Raw genomic sequence first — 21,913 nt, 5'->3', positions numbered from 1 at the left:
GACTTTATCAAAAGCTTTCCCACGATCCAAATATACCACACCTACTAATTCTCTCTTATCTAATCTGCTAGTTACGTCCTCAAAAAACTCCAGTAGATTTGTAAAACATGGGCCTGCATTTTTCAGTCGTCGGGCGCAAGCAATCAGCAGACCCGGGAGCAGAGAGGAATGGGCCACTGACCGCAATGCACAGTAAAATGCTCAGCGGTGCCGGGGTGGGGGCAGGGAGAGGGTGGGTGCCGACGTAACCAAGGGTGTGGGTGAGCGCTTTGAGACAGTTGCTTGAAGGTAGATAGCTGCCTCAGGGAGCTGCAGACCTTCACAGACTAAAGGACAGGACAAAAATGCTGCAAGATAAGTCCATGCAGCACAATCAAGCACCTGAAAACATACCTCTTAAAAAACCAGTACCCAGATATCTCTTTTTGTTTTATTTCCCTATGGAGATTTCATCCTGCCCTGGATTGAGGTTTGAGCAAAAATGTGAATGCCGCCTGGGAGAATGGGCCATCTGCCAACCGTAAATGTGGACAGGCCATGTACAATCGCTGTTAATTGCATCGTTAACGGGCTTAATTGCCCACTTAATTGTCAGGGGGCACGCTTCTGACTGCCACGCGTGCCCACCGAGCAAAATATCGGGACGCTCACCTGACACTGTCTCGCACTATTTCACGTCCATTCAGGTCAAGTGCGCGGCTTCCCACAGGACGTAAAATTCTGGCCATGATTTCCCTTTCATAAATCCATGTCGACTTTGTCTAATCCCAATGATATTTTCTAATCCCATTGATATTATCACATCCTTTATAATAGACTGTAGTATTTTCCCTACTATTGATTTTAGTACCCTGGGATGTAGATTATCAGGCCATGGGAATTTATTGGCTTTCAGTCCCATTAATTTCTCCAGCACTATTTTTTTAGTAATACTAATTTTCTTCAATTCCTCCTTCTCGTTAAACCCTTGGTTCCCTAGCATTTCTGGGAAGTTATTTGTGTCATCCTCTGTGAAGACAGAGCTAAAGTAGTTGCTTTATTGCTTTGCCATTTCCTTGTTCTCTATTATAAATTCTCCTGTTTCGGACTGTAAGGGAACTACATTTGTCTTCACTTATCTTTTTCTTTTTACATACTTATAGAAGCTTTCACATTCCGCTTTTACGTTCCTTGCAAGTGTACTCTCATACTCTATTTTTCCCCTTTTAATGAATCGCTTGGTCCTCCTCTGCTGAATTCTTACGTTCTCCCAATCCTCACAGTTGCTACTTTTTCTAGCAACTTTATATGACTGCTTTCTGGATCTAATACTATCCTTAATTTCTTTTGTTAGACATGGTTGGGCCACTTTTCCTGCTGTGTTTTTACACCAGAAAGGAATGTATAACTGCTGCAATGCATGCATTCGTTCCTTAAATATTAGCTATTACCTACCCACTGTCATGCCTTTTAATGAAGTTCGCCAATCTGTTGTAGCCAACTCACACCTCATACCTTTGTAATTTCCTTCATTTAGATTTAGGACCTTAGTTTCGGATTGGACTACTTTGCTTTCCATCCTAATGAAGAATTCTATCATGTTATGGTCACTTTTCCCTAAAGGATCCCGCACAACAACATTATTGATTAACCCCTTCTCATTGCACAATACCAAATCTAGGATAGCCTGTTCCCCAGTTGATTCCTTGACGTACTGGCCTAAAAAACCATCTCGTACACACTCTAGGAATTCATCCGCCACAGTATTAATTTAATTTGCCCAGTCTTTATGTAGATTAAAGTCACCCATGATTACTGTAGCACCCTTGTTACATGCATCTCTAATTTCCTGTTTAAAGCCATCCCCTACCTTTCCACTACTGTTTGGAGGCCTATAGACAACTCCCACTGATGTTTTCCTCCTCTTGATGCTTCTTAGCTCCACCCAGATTGAGTCTCACCTAGATTTTCTGAGCCAATATCCTCTCTCACAATTGCACTGATTTCATCCTTAACTAACAACGCCACCCCACCTCCTTTTCCTATTTGCCTGTCCTTCCTAAATATCAAAAACCTTTGGATATTCAGTTCCCAGACTTGGTTACCCTCCAGCCAAGTTTCTGTAAATGCAATCATACCATACCCATTAACATCTATATGTGCTCTTATTTCGTCTACCTTATTGTGCTCAATACAAATGAAATTAATCTATTGCTCATGAAAGTAGATGTTAGTACTATATAGTTGAAAGCTAGGGTTGCCAACCCTTATTAGCCTGGAGTCTCCACGAATCGAACATCAATCTCCAGGACACTGCTGTGTTCAATCTTGGAGAATAATTATAGAGACATTAAAAAAGATAGTTTTGTTTTTAAATTTTCTTTGAACATTTCTCTTTACTGGCTATAGAAGTAACTGGGGGATATATGCCTGTTTGGCTGACAGTCAAGCATCATCCAATTGAGTAATGAGTCTTTTTGCTTTCCAATTGGTTTGACCACAAGACCATAAGACATAGGAGCAGAAATTAGGCCATTCGGCCCATCGAGTCTGCTCCGCCATTCAATCATGGCTGATAAGTTTCTCAACCCCATTCTCCCGCCTTTTCCCCGTAACCTTTGATCCCCTTACCAATCTAAAACCTATCTATCTCGGTCTTAAATAGACTCAATGACCTGGCCTCTGCAGCCTTCTGTGGCAATGAATTCCATAGATTTACCACTCTCTGGCTAAAGAAGTTTCTCCTCGTCTCTGTTCTAAAAGGTCTTCCCTTTACTCTGAGGCTGTGCCCTCGGGTCCTAGTCTCTCCTACTAATGGAAACATCTTCTCCACGTCCACTCTATCCAGGCCTTTCAGTATTCTGTAAGTTTCAATCAGATCCCCCCTCATCCTTCTAAACTCCATCAAGTATAGACCCAGAGTCCTCAAACGTTCCTCATATGTTAAGCCTTTCATTCCTGGGATCGTTCTCGTGAATCTCCTCTGGACCCTCTCCAGGGTCAGCACATCCTTCCTGAGATACAGGGCCCAAAATTGCTCACCATATTCTAAATGTGGTCTGACCAGAGCCTTATAAAGCCTCAGCAGCACATCCCTGCTTTTATATTCTAGTCCTCTCGAAATAAATGCCAACATTGCATTTGCCTTCCTAACTACCGACTCAACCTGCAAGTTAACCTTAAGAGAATCCTGGACTAAGACTCCCAGTCCCTTTGCACTCCAGATTTCTGAATTCTCTCCCCATTTAGAAAATAGTCTATGCCTCTATTCTTCCTACCAAAGTGCATGACCTCACACTTCCCCACATTGTATTCCATCTGCCACTTCTTTGCCCATTCTCCTAACCTATCCAAATCCTCCTGCAGCGTCCCCGCCTCCTCAATACTACCTGTCCCTCCACCTATCTTTGTATCATCTGCAAACTTAGCCGGAATGCCCTCAGTTCCTTCATCTAGATCATTAATGTATAAAGTGAACAGTAGTGGTCCCAACACTGACCCTTGAGGAACTCCACTAGTCACCGGCCGCCATCCTGAGAAGGACCCCCTTGTCCCCACTCTTTGCCTCCTGCCAGACAGCCAATCTTCTATCCATGCTAGTACCTTGCCTCTAACACCATGGGCTCTTATCTTACTGAGCAGCCTCCTGTGTGGCACCTTGTCAAAGGTCTTCTGGAAGTCCAAGTAAATAACATCCATTGGCTCTCCTTTGTCTAACCTACTCATTACCTCCTCAAAGAATTCTAACAGATTTGTCAGGCATGACCTCCCCTTGATGAAACCATGTTGACTTTCCCCTATTTTACCATGCACTTCCAAGAATTCTGAAATCTAATCCTTAATAATGGACTCTAAAATCTTACCAATTACCGAGGTCAGGCTAATTGGCCTGTAATTTCCCATCTTTTGCCTCACTCCCTTCTTAAACAGGGGGGTTACATCAGCGATTTTCCAGTCCTTTGGGATCCTCCCTGGCTCGAGTGATTCCTGAAAAATCACCACTAACGCCTCCGCTATCTCTTCAGCTATCTCCTTCAGAACTCTGGGGTGTAATCCATCTGGTCAGGTGATTTATCCACCTTCAGACCTTTCAGTTTTCCTAGCACCTTCTCCTTGGTAATGGCCACCATACTCACCTCTGGCCCCCCAACTCTCTTGAACTTTGGGGGTGTTACTCATGTCTTCCACTGTGAAGACTGACGCAAAGTACCTATTCAGTCCCTGCACCATTTCTTTGTTCCCCACTACTACTTCTCCAGCGTCATTTTCCAGCGGCCCAATGTCCACTTTTGCCTCTCTCTTACCCTTTATATATCTAAAAAACTCTTGCAATCTTCTTTTATATTACTGGCTAGTTTACCCTCATATTTAATCTTCTCCCTCCTTATTTCTTTTTTAGTTGTCCTCTGTTGGTCTTTGTAGGCTTCCCAATCCCCTGGTTTCCCACTGCTCTTTGCTGCATTGTATGCTTTCTCTTTAGGTTTTATGCTGTCCCTGACTTCCCTTGTCAGCCATGGTTGCCTCGTCCTCCCTTTAGTATGCTTCTTCTTCCTCGGGATGAATTTTTGCTGTGTCTCCCAATTTACTCCCAGAAACTCCTGCCATTGCTGTTCCACTGCCTTTCCTGCTAGGCTAAAAGGTAGAGATAAAACAATGGATGGAAATACATTTAAAAATAATGGAAATAGGTGGGAAAATAAAAATCTATATAAATTAATGGAAAAAACAAAAAGGACGGGGAAAAATCAGAAAGGGGGTGGGGATGGAGGAGAGAGCTCATGATCTAAAATTGTTGAACTCAATATTCAGTCCGAAAGGCTGTAAAGTGCCTAGTCGGAAGATGAGGTGCTGTTCCTCCAGTTTGCGTTGAGCTTCACTGGAACAATGCAGCAAGCCAAGGACGGACATGTGGGCATGAGAGCAGGGTGGAGTGTTGAAATGGCAAGCGACAGGGAGGTCTGGGTAATGCTTATGGACAGAACGAAGGTGTTCTGCAAAGCCGTCACCCAGTCTGCATTTGGTCTCTCCAATGTAGAGGAAACCGCATTGGGAGCAATGAATGCAGTAGATTAAGTTGAGGGAAGTACAGGTGAAATGCTGCTTCACTTGAAATGAGTGTTTGGGCCCTTGGACAGTGAGGAGAGGGGAAGTAATGGGGCAGGTGCTGCATCTTCTGCGGTTGCATGGGAAGGTGCCGTGGGAGGGGGTTGAGGTGTAGGGGGTGATGGAGGAGTGGACCAGGGTGTCATGGAGGGAATGATCCCTACGGAATGCTGCCAGGGGGGTGAAGGGAAGATGTGTTTGGTGGTGTCATCATGCTGGAGTTGGTGGAAATGGCGGAGGATGACAGGCTATGGGTACCCGCATGGGCCCCAGCTACGCCTGTCTCTTTATGGGGTATGTAGAATATTCCTTGTTCCAGTCCTACTCCGGCCCCCTCGCACAACTCTTTCTCCAGTACCTCTTTGTGCTTTTGTCTGTGACATCTTTTGGTTGTCTCCACCTATCACTGGCCCTCTATCCAGCTCTCTTGTCCCAACCCCCCCCGCCCCACAACCCCCTCCCCCCCCCACCCTCCTTAAACCAGCTTATATTTCACCCCTTTTCTATTTTTCCTTAGTTCTGTTGAAGAGTCATACGGACTCGAAACGTTAACTGTGTTCCTCTCCGCAGATGCTGCCAGACCTGCTGAGTTTGTCCAGGTATTTTTGTTTTTGTTTTCGATTTCCAGCATCCTCAGTTTTTTGCTTTTATCTTATTGAAATAAATGATGTCTGATCTAGAAAATGGTTATTACCAAGAGCAAATGTCCTTAAATGAACTGAAAACTGACCTACAGCGTTCTGTTGTAAATAGGAACAGAATAATATTAAAGAATCTTGAGACAAAATACAGATGAACTGTCCAGTGCAGAGAGCTAACTGTGGACTGAGAATACAGAAGTTTACCTTTCAAGGGTTCCATTATGTTAATTAGTAAAGAAAGACCAGCATTAAAATCCTACTATATTAGAACCATTGCTGGACCATCATAGAAAGTAATAGACAAAGGGCGGAATTTTCCACTCTGAAGTCTAAGATCGGTGGCAGGCGCGGGAGTGGGAGTGATTCCTGCTGGGGGTTGGGGGGTGGGTGGCAGGACAGCTGGCCATGCGCAATCTGGTGCTGGTCAGTTTATTAAATATGCACCCATGAGGTGCTTGCCGATTTTCACGCTGGGGCAGCCAGAAAGTCACCGTCTCCGCCATTACCTCTTGGGGTTGAAGGTCCGGACGCCATAATTAAAGGGAATCGGACAGCCTGCACTATCCCTTCCATCTTTACCCGGCCACTGCTCCACCATTACCTGCTTAACCTTCCTCCCCTCCTTGGTCATCCTCCATGTAACATGCACTGCCACCACCCAGTCTCAAGCATAGGCTGGCATTTACAGACACTCCCCAAAGAGGACAATACAATGGCAACTCACCATTAATCATGGAAGACGTCTACCTCTCCCGATGCACGTCACTATGTATAGTCGTAGAAGTGAATGTTCTAATTTCTTGCTGGTGGGGAACTTTATTTGGAAGGGGAGCTTCATTCCAGCAAGATGGCTTATTAATAAGCATGCATGACTTGCTAATGCCTGCAAAAGGACTGCCCAACATTGTTCTTTGGAAAGCTCGACCCGCCTTTAAACTGCCTTGAAATTCCCGAGAACAGAATTCCAAATTCTCATCCCGCCATCGGGAAACTGATTTTTGGCCTCATGCCAAATTAAGCTCCCCTGCCTGACACACTTCCTGCTGACGGCAGGACCAGAAGATTCCACTCAATATCTCCACAAATTTAATTTAAACATTGTAGCTGCAAAATCTGGCACCAGCAGCACTACAGAAGCATAGACCTTTAAAAATGTTGGCCAGATCACTTGCAGCTGTTTCCAGCACAGCCTGTGTAGCACACCCTGGCTGCAAGGGCACGAACGTGGGTGTGCTATGCTTGCACTGAGAGTATGCAGGGTGAACCTTGACGGCTGCGGGTAAGGCAGTGCCTTGGCCTCTGCAAGACATTCAGTCATTGTGGACCAGGGCATAAATGCCTGAGACCAACTGCCTGGATAGCACCCATACTTGAAAATCCTGGTATACCTATTCACATTCAGACAAAGAAAGAGGAGCAGCAGATCTATCTGCAAGATTCTGTGTTCCCTGTAATCAATTTGCTATATTTGTGTATGTGATCCACTGGTTTTCCTTAAGGTCAGGGGTCTTTTCACTGATGCCAGTCTCTATGTGAATCCCCAACTTTACAGTATGCACCTCTTTAAGTTCAAAAGGTGTAATTGCTGTGTATTTTGAAATAAATGGTATAAATGGTAGTTCCACTTACAGGTCATGTTACAGATAAAAACCCTGGGTTTGTTTGACAGATCAATTAACAAGGCAGAGAGAGGGATCAATAGGTTCTTGGGCAGCAGGAGCTGAAAGAGATAGCATTTTGAGATTGCTTTGCATCTGGAAGAGCAAAGAGTACAAAGGGTCATTATCCTAATTATCCTAATGCACATTATCATAATAAGAAGAATTATTATAAAAACAGTTTAAACTTTCACATTAAGTTAACTTGGAGATATTAATTTGTGTTTATTTCAACCTTAGTGTACGTCGTCTATTGCAGCTGTTAAGAAAGTGGAAGTCAGGAGTGGCAATCACTTGCAAAAATAATTAAATCAAAAATAGTAGATGAAGATTAACTAGATGAGAAAAAATCTGGGCCCAGAAGCTTGACAGCTTCTTGTTGGAGAACTAGCTTCACTCTAGAGTGATCTTTTTGTGGTGAGAAGATAACGTTTAGTTGCTGCTCTGCTATGGTCTGCTAAAAAAAACTGTATCGAAAATCCAGGTGTGAAGAATTTAACACAGGAGGAGTTATCTGTTCCTTGCAGTTGCAACAGGAAGATTGATAGGTTACAGTAAATTGCGATGGATGCATACTCTGTGCAATTTTTTTATTATTGTGTATTAGGCTGAACTGTTGGTTATGTTCTGATTAAATTGAACTAAACCAGTGTATCTGACAATACCTGTACCTACACTTGGTGTTCGCAAACTGTAAGATGCCAGGCTATGTTACTGGGTTGTGGCAACACAGATTTTATGTCACAGTTAAACTTTATATTAATGTTTTTTTCTGTATAAAATCATTACAGCTAATTAACTATAGAAGAGCTGTTGTTGTGTGAGCAAAGGATCCAAAAATTTTGTGTGTGGTGTGATTCAGGCGCCCTGGACAATGAAACAGAGCCTGTACAAATACTATTTGAAAAATGCAGGTCATTGATTTACTAAGTACAGTAGAATCAAGGTTTTTAAATAATTGTTTCTATCATTTGTCCTTTTTTCCAATCCCATTTCTCATTAACATTTGCATCTTCAGCCTGCCAATGGCACTAATGTGACACAGTATTTGAAAATTTGCATTGCTTCTTTATTTTTGTTAACATGTCTGAGTGGTTTGTCTCTGCTTATGTGAACCTGGATGTATGTGAGGAAGAGCACCAGAGAGAAAAACAACTAGTGCAGGCAAGGGAAATGCTGTAAAGACTGTGCCATCACTTGTCTAAAGGGGAAAGTCTGCATTAAAAAGTCCTACATTTGGACATGATTCTTAAGTAGGAGCACTTTAGTAACACTGTGTCCTGTACAGAGATGTTTGATGATTGTTATTAAGCACCTTCGAGGAGATAGTTACTGAATTGCATTAGCATCCAACTTCTGTTCCAATTCAAGCTGAGGAGACCATTTATCCTCCTTTGCATGAGAAGTTTCCCTTGGTGTAAGAATGTAAGAAAAATGACTTTATTTATTTATTTTTTTTATTCTTGGTGGATAAACTTCAATTGGAAAAATAGGAGAAAGAATCACAGAATTTTCACGGCACAGAAGGAGGCCATTCAGCCCATCGTGTCTGCACTGGGTCTCTCTTGCTCTCTCTCTCTCTTTCCTCTCAGAAAGACAAGGGAAAAAATACAACAACCAACAGACTGCAGTCAAGTTATTTATATCGAGGTTTTTTTCTCAGAACAATGAGATCACTCAGTTCTAAAGCAATGAAATATGAGAGTTCCATTTGTGTGGATTTCTTTGGATAGTAACAGGTAATAACTGCTTTGTTTCACATCCGTAAATGGTCATTTAGGTTTTTGATGATCCATAATGAGACTGTTCAATGCATGTTCCTCAATCATAATCAAGGGTGGTGAAAAGAACTGACTATGTCAAGGACTAACCAATCAATCAATAGGTATGCATTTGGACTCAGCTGCTGATTGCTGGCTGCTGTTTGGTAAATTGAATGGAGCAGAATTAGTTGTTAGATTGTGCAAGTTAGTTACAGTGGATTTATACCAGTTTACATGAGTATTCAAAAGGAGTTATCCAGCAAATATATAAGCACTCATGCAAAGCAGATCTGATCAAAAACCCTTAAGTGTTAATGAATAACTCATTATTACCTATTTAAGTAGTTGAGGCAGCTTCTAATCTCAGAACAAAATGTCTGTCCAAGTAGGATCAGAGATGCCAGGCCTTCTGATGTGAAGCTTAATTTTCATTCTCTATCAGCACTTAGCTGTGTAAAATCACACACTAATGCCACTGGTTGCTTTTGCATAACTATTTCAGACTCTGAGCATTTATCTTATTTACAACATGTAAACTGCACCAACACAGCTGATCACTTCTCCCAGAAACTCAGTTCATGAGGATACATGCACACTGCATAAAGCTTGTGCTGTTTTAGGAACATTACATAACAAGTATGGAAAGCAAATATATAACAAAAGCTTCTACTAGTTGAGAAACTGGTTATTACCTTAAAGCGCTTGCTTACCACTGAAAACAAACACAAATTTTAATTTTTTTTTTCCTTTTTTCTTTAAATTCTGTCAATATCACATCATTCCCTTATTAAAGACACATTTAGATAATCTGCTGTTGGCCTTGGAAAAATTTTGTTAAAATGGCTGTTTGTGCACAACAATAGCCTGGGTTAACTGTTTTCTTATTATTCCACCCTTCCACCCTTATGTGGCCCCTTTGAGGTTGGTACTCACAGTGTAAGGAATCCATTTCCTCAGTAGTGACACACCGCAGTGTAAATACACTATATCAATCGTGAGCAGTCCTTACACAAGTTAACTAATAGCAAAGTGCTTCGCATAAAGAAGATATTAGAATATCTTTTTCATTTGTAGAAATAATCATAATCATTACATTTAAATTGTTAATAGTTGTGATTTTGTTAATTGTCCAAAGTTTGGTTTATGTTAAAATTCATTAAAAAATTTCACTCGAATTCAATTTACATGGGTCACAAGTGTTTTAAATAATAGATTAACTGTTTATAGAAAGGTTAGAATGGATATTCTCATATCAGGCTTTTAGATTTGTTTATTTGCCTTGAAGGATTTAATATATGTATTTTGCTTCTAGGTTATGAGTTTTTTAATGATAAAATGCATGTGATGAAGTTATTTATTTCATATGCCTAAGATGGAACATGACATGCAAGCGGTGGAATAAATATTGCATGTGTGGTAATAAGCAGTAAAGTAGAAATAAACAACTGTAGGAACTAACCATTGGAATTTGTGCTAATGAATGCTGAATCTAATGAATTTTGAGAGTCTTGACTCTGCTAAAGGAATACAGTTTCTATCATTAATATTTGCAGAAGGGTGTTTCAGTACATTTTATATATTTTGTTAATATCTATCTCTGCAATATTTCTTTACATACAATAGCCCCTTAAACTAAGTGAAATCGTGCTTGTAATACAAAAGGCACAAACACACGACTACATCACATAAACACATCAGCAATAATTCTTCAAAATTTCTTCTTAGCAGATATATGTAAACTAGCATTGGAAAACAGCAAGCATTAAATACTCTACTTTATTACTGCGTAGAAATAATAAGCCTGTTTATAGCAAATTTTCATGTGTAGTATGATGCAAAAACAAAGTTTACGCTTGTTATTTTTGGGACTATGTGGAGTGACTTCAACAATAGAATATAAGAAATAGGTGCTGGAGTGGGACAATTCGACCTTCAAGCCTTCTCCACCATTCAACAAGATCATGGTTGATCATCTACCTCAACTCCAACTTCCCGAATTATCCTCAATGTAAAACTCCAATGGCTAGTTGATAAGAAAGAAAGAAACCGTGACCAGCATTTTCAGTTCAGCGTGCAGGGCCCGTCCCAGCACGCCAACCCGTAAAATGACACATGGTGATGTCGGGCGTGCGTCCCAACGTCACCGCGCATCCGATCTTTCATTCGCACCGGAGTCGGATGCGAGAAAGCGCAGGCCCCGAGTCTCCCTCCTCCCCCCAACCCACACAGGTAGCGCTGGGCCTTAATTGTCCCGCCCATGTAAAATGGCAGCACGCAGGCGGCGATCGGTTCCGCGCCTGCCTGGCAGGGAGAAAATTCTCCACCATGTCTTCACTTCTTCCAGACAGAACTTTATTCCAACTCATATAAAACTCTCCATTACAGAGCATCACCTGTTTCCCCCTTATATTCTTTTGAGCAAACCAAGAGTTCAAATGAACAAATTAACAATTAACAACCTAACATTTCCCCTTTATATACAGCCAGTGATGTGTTTAACCTATTAATCTCCAATTACTAACTTAATCACTTGTTGACTATGAACTATTTCCTATCCTAACATGCATATCCCTTAGTTCCTTTAGTACGGCTTCCTGGGGTAGCCAGTTCCAAAGATTCACAACTGTTTGAATGAAGACATTTTTCCTCATCTCAGTCCTAAACAGCTAACCCCTTATTCTGAGACTGTGACTCTGTGGTCTAGACTTCCCAGCCAGGGGAAACAACCTCCCTGATGGCAGATCACCATGGCTGCAGGACCTCATTCAGTAGGTGGCAGGGATCCATTATTTCTTCTTTGATGGAACAAGCCTTTCCATACAATCTTTTTATATCTTTTGAAGGGTGGCAGTATCTGGTAGGGTGAATCCTCAAGTACTACTGCACTCTGTTTTCCTCCATCATCTCACTCCTACATCTTTCTTCTTCAATCAGAGGTTGGGTATTCCTCATTGAGTGACTCACCTCCTAACTCCCCAAAACTTACAAGCATTGTCAGGAGTGTGATGGAATATTCTCCACTTACCTGGATGAATGCAGCTCCAACAACACTCATGAAACTCAACACCATCTAGGACAAAGCAGCCCACTTGATTGGCACTTCATCCGTTGCCATGAACATTTACTTCCTCCACAGAGACAGCAGTGTGTACCATCTACTCACCAGAAGCCACTCACCAAGGCTCCTTCAGCAACAGTTCCCAAACCTGCAACCCCTGCCACCTAGAAGGACAGGAGCAGCAGATGCATGGGAACACCACCATCTGCAAGTTCCCTCCAATCCAGACACCATCCTGACTTGGAACTATATTGCCATTCCTTTACCATCATTGGATCTATACCGTGGAACTCCCTCTCTAAGAGCAGTGTGAGTACCTTCCCCAAACAGACTATAGTTGTCCAACAATGTTGCTCACTACCACCCACTACCTTCTCAAGGGCAATAAGGGATGGGCAATAAATTCTGGCCTTACCAGCAATGCCCACAACCCATGAATGAAAACAAATTAATAACATAGAAAAGCATGGAATAGCGTCCCTGCTCCTGAGAAACCTTCACTGTGAGTGGGTGGGGAGTGACAGAACTTCCTGATGGTCTTAGGCATCTAGAAACACTCCAGAAAGTCATTCTCAGCTTCATCGTTCCTCAAACTTTCAACAACCTCTAGGCTCAAACAGTTCTCATTTCTGCCTGTCTTAGCTGATCCTAGCAACAGCTGTGCCTCTTATTTCTCATTCCAACTTATTTGTAAAACAGGAGATATGCTGCTGCAGTGCCACTCCAACACATTAACATATATTGTAATGAGCTCACTCGGGATTTGGTACGTGGAGAATGGATCACAGGAGGAGCCAAAAACCACAAGAGAGTGCAGTAGCATTGACATGGGGGCAGAAAACCTGCCCCAGCTTCTGCCCTAGCTTCATAGCAAAACAGATGACCTCATTCAATACTAAGACTACACTGAAGATGGTGTAGGATATTGCAGTACCAAGGATATTGAGATGATTTTCTATTTTGCTTTTAATTTCATTGTATTCAGTGGTGGAAGTGCAGCAGAAAATTAAGGTCTTAAGACAGGCAGATGCTGAACAGATGTGGAGAGACAGGGACTGAACACAGGATAACCAACATTAGGGACTAAGCAGAGAAACTAAGATCGAAGAAGAAAGATAGTCTTGCATAAACTGCAGGAAAGGGTGATAGACGCAGACACTTACCTGAGAAAATATTACAGCAATTGCAGAGAGGAAGGGAAGGACAATGAGAAGAGGACAGGAAATGCAGAGGAATCGAAATGGCAACCTAGAGAACAACTTAACAGAAACAGAAAATAGTGATGAAGAGAAATTGGAAATCACAAAAAATATTCCAAGTAATAGACCGAACACAGAGAGAAAAGCAGAAACCATTCACTGTTCCTGGATCAGCACATCATCTTGTTTTACACAGAATGGAATAGATTTATATTGTATGTTCGATATTTGTTAATAAAGCAAACACTTTTAGGCTGATTTAAATGAAAATCACTCTGCTGCTTTTCAACTGATTTTTAATGACCATTAAGATACAGGCATCCTGAAAACCTGGCAACGCTGATTCCAGCAGAGTCACAGGCTGTAACTGTGGAAAACAGAGACCATGACAGACATTGTTGGAGTGGAATAATGAAAGTGAGGAATCCTCTTAGGGCCCAGTTAAGGGGGTGAGAGAGAGTCATACACTTATGGTTTGCATGAGTAAAAACAACAACAAGTGACCGTTGGCAGAGGTGTGGGGAGGTGCTTATGTTAGTGACAGGAATCCCACCGCCAGGGCTGAAAGTGGGTGCAAACCTGCTTCAGCAGTCAGTGGGACCTGAGAGCTGAATCCAATTCAGTGACTGCCGTCCCTATTAAAGATCCAATCAGAGGGCCAGCGGCTCAGCAGCACCACCGGGAATGGTGGCCACCGCTGGCGCTGCACCTGGAGGTGGAGGGCACATCCTCAAATGACATGCTTCCCAGACCATGTTTCCAGCCTTCCCACCTCCCAGCCCAAACCCAAAGGCCTGGTAACAATCATCCCCCTCTTGAGGCTGTTGAAGAGAGAGGAAACTTGTTAAGCTGCAAGGAAAAAGACAGAATGAACCCCCTACTGCATGAGGTAAACATCTGTGACATTGTGGAGCGGTGGGCCCACGCATAGCTTTCAGCACACCATGAGCAACACCACAGAAAATTCACTACCAATAGCATAGGAATGGAGTGAAGATTTGTATCCAGATATACTGATTTAAAGTAGAGCCTGATTCTCAATGAAATGTTAACCTTCCAATATTTGTATGAAAAAGATAATCGAATCAAAGTTTATTGAATTGGAATGCAAATCTCTGAAGGGAGGTCATGTAGTTAGAAATTTACAATAAGTTATCATTTCACCTGAATTGTATTTCAATTAAATACTGCGTTAATAAGATAAGTAGAAAAGCGCCTTTAGATGGGTCCATCTTGCAGCCTTTAGAAAATGTGGTTTATGCTGTAAGTTGAGTGGGTTTGATTGGGAATTATAAAATAGGCTGCAACTAGAGACAGGGCAGACAGGTGATTACTGTAGATGAGCTGAAAAAGGTTTGAAACTAGCTGAAAGCTCACTTAATCGAGCTGCAGAAACAACTGCAAAGATGAGGCTTTTCCTCAAGGCTGATGGTTTTAAGTGGTACTCTTGCTGAGCAATCTTTCTCAAACATAATGGTTTTAAACACGTTCTTGGTGATTGAAAGGTCCTCCGAAATTGTTGTTTCTACCATCTGCAAATCAGTGTTTTATCACTGATATCTGCTGCCCTCTACTATTGAAGCTCAATCGTTTAAAACGTTTACATGATATACAATCTACAACTTGCAAATAGATTATGTAAAATGAGCAGTTTTTAAAATATAACAGGATATGGGCTGGAATGGATAAAATGAATATCATTTATAACTGAAGGAATAAACATATCTTTGTAATTTTAAATCCTTCAACAATAATAAACAGAAATATGGATGAAAGGCCCCTAAAAGAGATAGGAATTGAGCTCCATTTAGTCTTTTATCCATGGCATCTGATGTCTCTGTACCAAATAGACATTACATTGGAAACTGGGAGTGGGGGTAATTATGACTTTGGTTGATAATGTAAAACAAGTGATGGGGTTCCTATTTGTCCTGATTTTTATTTCCCTCAAAATCACAAAGATCTTTGTTTTTGGCTTTCATTAAAAATGTGCTTAAATTTATCAGGGCTCCATCCCATCCCATTCTGTTAGAATTTCCTCATTGTGTATTTGACATAATTTATGTTGTTACAGTGAAATTCTGATATGAAGTCCCAATTAGAATCAAAACATTCTAAAGCTCTCAGTTCAATTACCATACAACTGAATAAAATATCACCTCTTATTTCGAGGATGAAATTTTCTCTTTTATTTATTTAAAACCTGAGCTCTAACCTTCTACAGTTTGGATCGTAAAGGAGCAACAGAAGGTTCCTCACCAACGAAGGATCAAAAAGGGCATTTTTAAAATTTGTTCGTGGCATGTGAGTGCCATTGGCAAGCCCAGCAATTATTGTCCATCTCTAGTTGCCCTTGAGAAGGTGGTGGTGAGTTGCCTTCTTGAACCACTGCAGTCCCTGTGGTGTAGGTACACCCACAGTGCTGTTAGGGAGGGAGTTCCAGGATTTTGACCCAGCAATGATGAAGGAGCAGCGAGATAGTTCGAAGTCAGGATAGAGAGTGACTTGGAGGGGAACCTGCAGATGGTGGCTATTGCGCCTGCTGCCCTTGTTCTTCTAGGTGGTAGGGATTGCAGTTTTGGAAACGCTGTTGAATTCTGGTGCATACAGATAGGGCAGGACTTGAAGCCCCTGCAGGGGATGTGAATCGAGGTAGGCGGGAGCTAATAGCAGCCCTGCTGGCAGGCGTGTTAGTTCCCCGGTTCCATCCCACCCCGGTTAGAAGTTCCTCATTGTGCATTTGACATAATTTATTTATTGACTGGATTTACCAGTCAGCCTTCAAGTTCCTGCTGGCGGAGGTGCCCAGTTTTGGTTCCTGGAGGTGACCTCCTGGTGGCAGATCGGTGGGTGGGGGGGTGGCGTTGTTGGTGGGGTGGGGGGAGGGGGGGATGCGGTGGGAGACCCTCCCTGCCTGGTTGCTGCAGCAGCCAGACGTCACCTTTCAGAGGGGCTTTCCTCATCCCCAACACCTCGACTACAACAGTGACCTGGTTGCAAAAGCCATTTTTAATTTGAATTTAAAAGAGTTAGAGAGGGCGCCTCCATTTTAATATGCCCTCTTCCTCACTCACCCTCAATTGCAGCCTGCTGCCCCTTTCAAGCTGGAACGTCTTTTCTTCACCCTCCAGCTTTGAGAGCCCACCCGTAATTCTTAATTGGAAAGCGAGCCTGCTCTCTGGCCATTAACTGGTCAGCTGAAGAAAATCACAATGAGTACTGTCTCCTCACAGCACAGGTTTCCAACCCACATTTCAGCCTAATGCCAGAGTTTAGAGGCCCACAGGGAAAATCTTACCCATTGTCCCAAGTGATTGTGTATATATACATCGATAGATATGATTCCACGCTTTTCCTCCTGTGTGGAGTATAATGAATGAAGTAGTGTTTAATATGTAGATTGAATTAGCATTCACTTTGCTATTTGCAGATATATAAAAAGGGCCACAAAGAATGGAATGCATATTAAGTTAAACAGCATTTTCTCTTAAATATGTAGATAATAAATTATTTTCTTAAAACTTGAATAGTAAGGGTATAACTGCTAGGTTTATATGAATTATTGTTTTTGCAACATGATTATGCATAACCTGAACATTTCTAAAAACGTAAGGACAGCACAGGGAAAGTGGAATTGTCTCTACCTGCTGGCACTCTAAGGGTTAAAGTGAAAATCCATGCTTTCTTTCATTTATTTGTATGAATTTCAAATCATTTTAAACAAATCCAGATTGACAAAACTATGAACATGTTTTCTTTGACTTAAAAATGCAGCATAGAAATCAATTATTTCAATACAATTGTTTAAATTAAATTTTAGATGAAATTAGTATGGAAATATCAAACAATAGAATAATTTTGAAATAGATTTTGATCTAGACTTTAAAAAACCTAGCAAAGGCCAGTGTAACTTTGACTGTCTGTTCTCTTTGCTGCCTTTGGCTAGCTGTCTTCTCTATTAAATTTAATTATTAACTTGAATCCATCATTTTTCATGTCTGTTCTATAAAGTCCAAAGGCATTTCTCTTTACTTCTATTGATGCTATTACAATGCTTCATCTCCCTGTAGTCATTTTGATCCTTTCAGGCTGACAGATGCTCAATAAAATTGCTTAGGCTGACTATATTATAAAATGAATATGACATTTGATAACCATTAATGCTAAATGTATAAGCAATGTCCAAAAATGTTTCTGAGGTGAACTTTAAGATGTAACAAAACACTCCACTAATAAACGTCAATATATTCTAAATAACAGTACCATTCATTTGAGGATTGACAATGGCATATATGGAAATACTCCAATGTTTAATCACTGGAATTAAATGCCTGGTAATCAGTAAATGCCATATAATAAATTACAGTTCTCTCCTGCTAAGGGTCTAATTAACTTCCTAAGTTCCTAAGTTCCATACATTTATCACTACATGTAAGAGTGCATTCAAAGCATTTTGTAGTCAAAAAAATGAATTTATCTATAGCATTGTCATTTACAATTACCATCATGGCGTGATTGAGAATGAATGAAAACACTTGAATTTGTTTACACTGTTTTGTATTTTGTTAGATAGATGAAAGATTAACAGGGTAAGAGCTGTAATATTGTGACTGACGTGTGGTGTAATCTATCACAGCACCTCTGACCAAACAGGAGTATCTAATCCAGTTTTCAGTGAATGCACTCAAGGCAGAGTGACGACTAGAATGTGTAGATTTAGAGCATGTTCTGTTCCCCTGGTGTTATATTTAAAAACATTATATTAGCTTCCAGATAATTCCAGGTTAACGTTGTCTTTGCCTGGGTTACGCCAGCATGTCTGAACTGTTTAGTTAAGTCTTGCAGTTCTGGATTCTCCCACAGGCCTTCTTATGGTAAGTACCTATAAAAGACATGCTAAATTTATGAACCAAAATTATCCTTTGCAATGTGTTTACTGAAGCACTATCTTACAGAAATGAATTACACATAAATTTGCTAGAAAAATATAAATAATGAACTGTATCGCTGACAGGTATTTGTGTATGTGGAGCAGATTACTTTAAACATTGCTGCCCTCTGCTGGTTTTGTAGGAGCATAGCATTGACAGCCAACTGATTAAAGGCTAAGGCACTGATTCGATACAAGAACTCATTAATTCAAAGCCTGCATATAAGACAAGGAGCTAGGTCATGCAATAAGCCTCATTTTATTAGTCCTAGGTGCTGTCAGTGTCCTTCATCTACTGCCTGAAGACACATTCTTAACACCCACCAACAAATGATAAATTTAAAGAGTCACAGATGTAATGTATTCTGCAAATCAGTTTACATGAGACACAAACATGACCTTACTTTCTTAATAATCCGTCTACTATCACCCTAAGGAGATATCTTCCCACAGATATTAGTTATTATAAGCTTATAAGAAAACCCTCCATTTGGAACTCAATTTTTAAAACGCTGTGAACCTGAATAAAACTGTATATGTGTTTGTTTGTGACATTGATCAGATTTTCTCTCTTTGTTTCCTTATTAAACTCACTAGGAATTATAGAGAGACCACTAAAATGAATTGATAATATCCATAAATCCTGGTAGTTGATTATTGTGGAGTATTAACTTGATAGGAATGAGGTAAGCAGGTAGACAAGTAGACAATATAGCCACAAATCTGTAATAAGTGTAAAGCTGGAAGACTCCAGGGTCTGAGCTGAACCAGGTGATCTGAATCCAAGCAACAGTGAAGATGCTACTTATGAAGAATATGTATTAGACTTGTCATATTGTCTTGTTCTACAAGGTTGTGCTTCCTCAGCTTATTTATTTTTCTCATTATTATCATACAAGATAAATCTTATTAATGAGGCAAATCAAGCATATCAACAGGCATGAAAAATAAGTGTCAATAATGAATTAAAATAATAATAAGACATGGAATAAATGAAAAGATTTATCAGAAGGACAATAGGCTGTTTCTATGGCCCCACCAAGTTTGCAAGATTAGGTCCTGTCTGTCTTCAGCAGCACTTCACAATAGCTTCCAGAGGTTCAGCTTGACTGCTTTATCAGATTCCGAGCTCAGGGATTGAAACCTCACTGGCTGCATACAAATAGAGTTTGAAATTTGAGTATCAGTGTATCCTGGAAACGTGAGAGCACAGCAAGCAGCTGGTAAGAGTTTGGAGTTGAGTACGGAGCAATCCACTTGCTGCAGTATCTCAGCGGTGTACTGAGCTTTAACAGATGATTCTGTTCTTCCTCCAGCACCAGCAAGAATAGCACCACACAAAATTGCGCTCGGAAAACGTTCACAGATAGAATATAGGTTCTAGTAGAAAATGACAAAAATCAATGCAAAAGGCCAAAAACAATGAATAAATAAATGATATAAAGACAAAAATATCTTGTTTGGCTGCAAAAAAGAAACCTACCTATGAAAGCCTTCTTTACAAGAACAATATTGAGCGGGACTGAAGGTGCTTTCCAGCAAATGGACATTGAAAATAGCAGTGCCCCCTGCTTTCGCTTCAATTCCAAATAAGGGGAGCAGATGCCATTTGCATTGTTCTCTCCTGTTGCTGTCTCAACAGATTATGCATGTTAGCATTTCAGGCATAATAAAGACTTGGAGATAGTGTGCCCGTTTTGCAGACCTCAAACACAATTGGCACTATACATTAAAAAATTGACAACAATAATCATGGGAATGCTAACAAGGAAATCAAAGGGAATCAGTATAGGCAGGAAAGTGCCGTTGAAGCCACAATCAGATCAGCCATGATCTTATTGAGTGGTGGAGTAGGCTTGAAGGGCCAAATGGCCTAATCCTGCTCCTAATTGGTATGTTTGCACATTCATAATAATGTCCTGGATTTTACTGTGGTAATGATGGCAAAACTGTCAATGTTTGCCATCATTACTTAAATGAAAATTACTGCAACTTCTGGAGTCTGCACATGCGCAGAATAATGTGGCGATCTAGACCCTACTGTTAGTGATTCCATGCTTCTCCAGAGGGCGATACCACTGAGGAACCACTGCCACCCCACCATCCTACAAGATAGCAATTGATGGAGAACACAACTATTCATACACTGTTAGTTTTGTTGTACAAACCCTTGAAAAGGTTGCACCTGGTTGGATGAGATGTAAATGGGTGTTCCCGATGTACCAACTTCATAATTACTGCTAACCATCCTTACTGGCCCTGGAAGCTAATTTTATATGTTGACTATCAAATTTCTCCATTATATAAAACAAAAATCACCTTTTTTCAAAAAGGAATTTTTTTTTCAAAAGTTTATCTTTAATCTAATCTAGTTTCAATCTTAATCCAACCATAATCGTTCGTTGCATTAACTAAAAGATTATGTTAAAAGAGAGTAGAATTTAACTAAAGTTAAAGGACATTTTGTGCTTTTTGCTTCCTAGTTGGCCATGTGCAAAAACCTCAATGTGATTGGCTGCCTAGCTGCTGCTGCATACTGAAACATCCCTTTGGGTTGATGCCAACTGGGGTTGGAAAAGGGGGAAACCACATTATCGTTAGATCTTTGTGGGCACTTTCTTTGGGGTCAGCAATGGATGTCCAATGCTTTTGTCGCACCAAAATGTCTTGCAGTACTTCATAAAATAAGTTATTTTGGAAGTACAGTGACTGCGCATTTTGTTTGGCCGAATGGGTTACATGGTGTGGGCCCAAAAGCAGGAAAATATACTCGATGTCAGAAATAGAATTTGCAGGCGGTGATATTTCCTTGGGGTTTCTCCTGCTTGGGCACTGTAACTTTAGTGAAGTTTGGCAGAAACCATGCCAAAGTTATGACAATGGAGCTAGAGAAGCCCAAAATGAATTCCCAAAAATGCTGATTGCATTGCTTCCAGTATATCTGAGGTCGATAAGTGCAGACAAAATGGTTTGTTTGTTCTGACATGGTAAAGTCTGCAGCTTCAGTAAGTTCTTGTTTGAGATTGACAACTGAAGTGACTTGATAGACAAATAGAAAGGAGCAGCCTTGTTAAATCGTTTCTGTTGCTGGGAAGCAAGGTACAGCTCTGTTGCTCCAGTGGAACTAATTTGAGATGCTCAAATAATAGAATAATGTATTAAAGGAGAAGAGAGTAACACCAGCCAGGCCTGCTAGGTTGATTAGTTAATACCCTTACCAAACAGTAATAGTAAAAACCATCACAGAGTCTACTGACAGCTTTAAACGTGTAAGTGTATCTGCAGATATGCACCCATACTAGTTTGGCAGTACATCATCATTGTAGGAACTTCTGACACTGTATTCATCCAGTTTTAACTAATTTATCATGATTATATATGTAGGACAACATTTGCGTTAGATTATCTTGTGGGTTGTAATTAAGGAATTCTGATCACATTAACTACAATGGCAATTTAAAATATTTCATATTGTGCTTGAACCATCAGCTCAGCCCAGTGCCAATTTTAATTTTGGATTCTATCATTGGAACTTAGGAACAGATTTACCCCATTCAGTTCCTCATGCCTGTTCCAATATCC

The sequence above is a fragment of the Cetorhinus maximus genome, chromosome 10 (genome assembly GCF_964194155.1).
Source record: "Cetorhinus maximus chromosome 10, sCetMax3.hap1.1, whole genome shotgun sequence".
Lineage (NCBI taxonomy): Eukaryota > Metazoa > Chordata > Chondrichthyes > Lamniformes > Cetorhinidae > Cetorhinus > Cetorhinus maximus.
The sequence above is the reverse complement of the archived record's forward strand: the minus strand, read 5'-3'. Positions refer to the sequence as shown.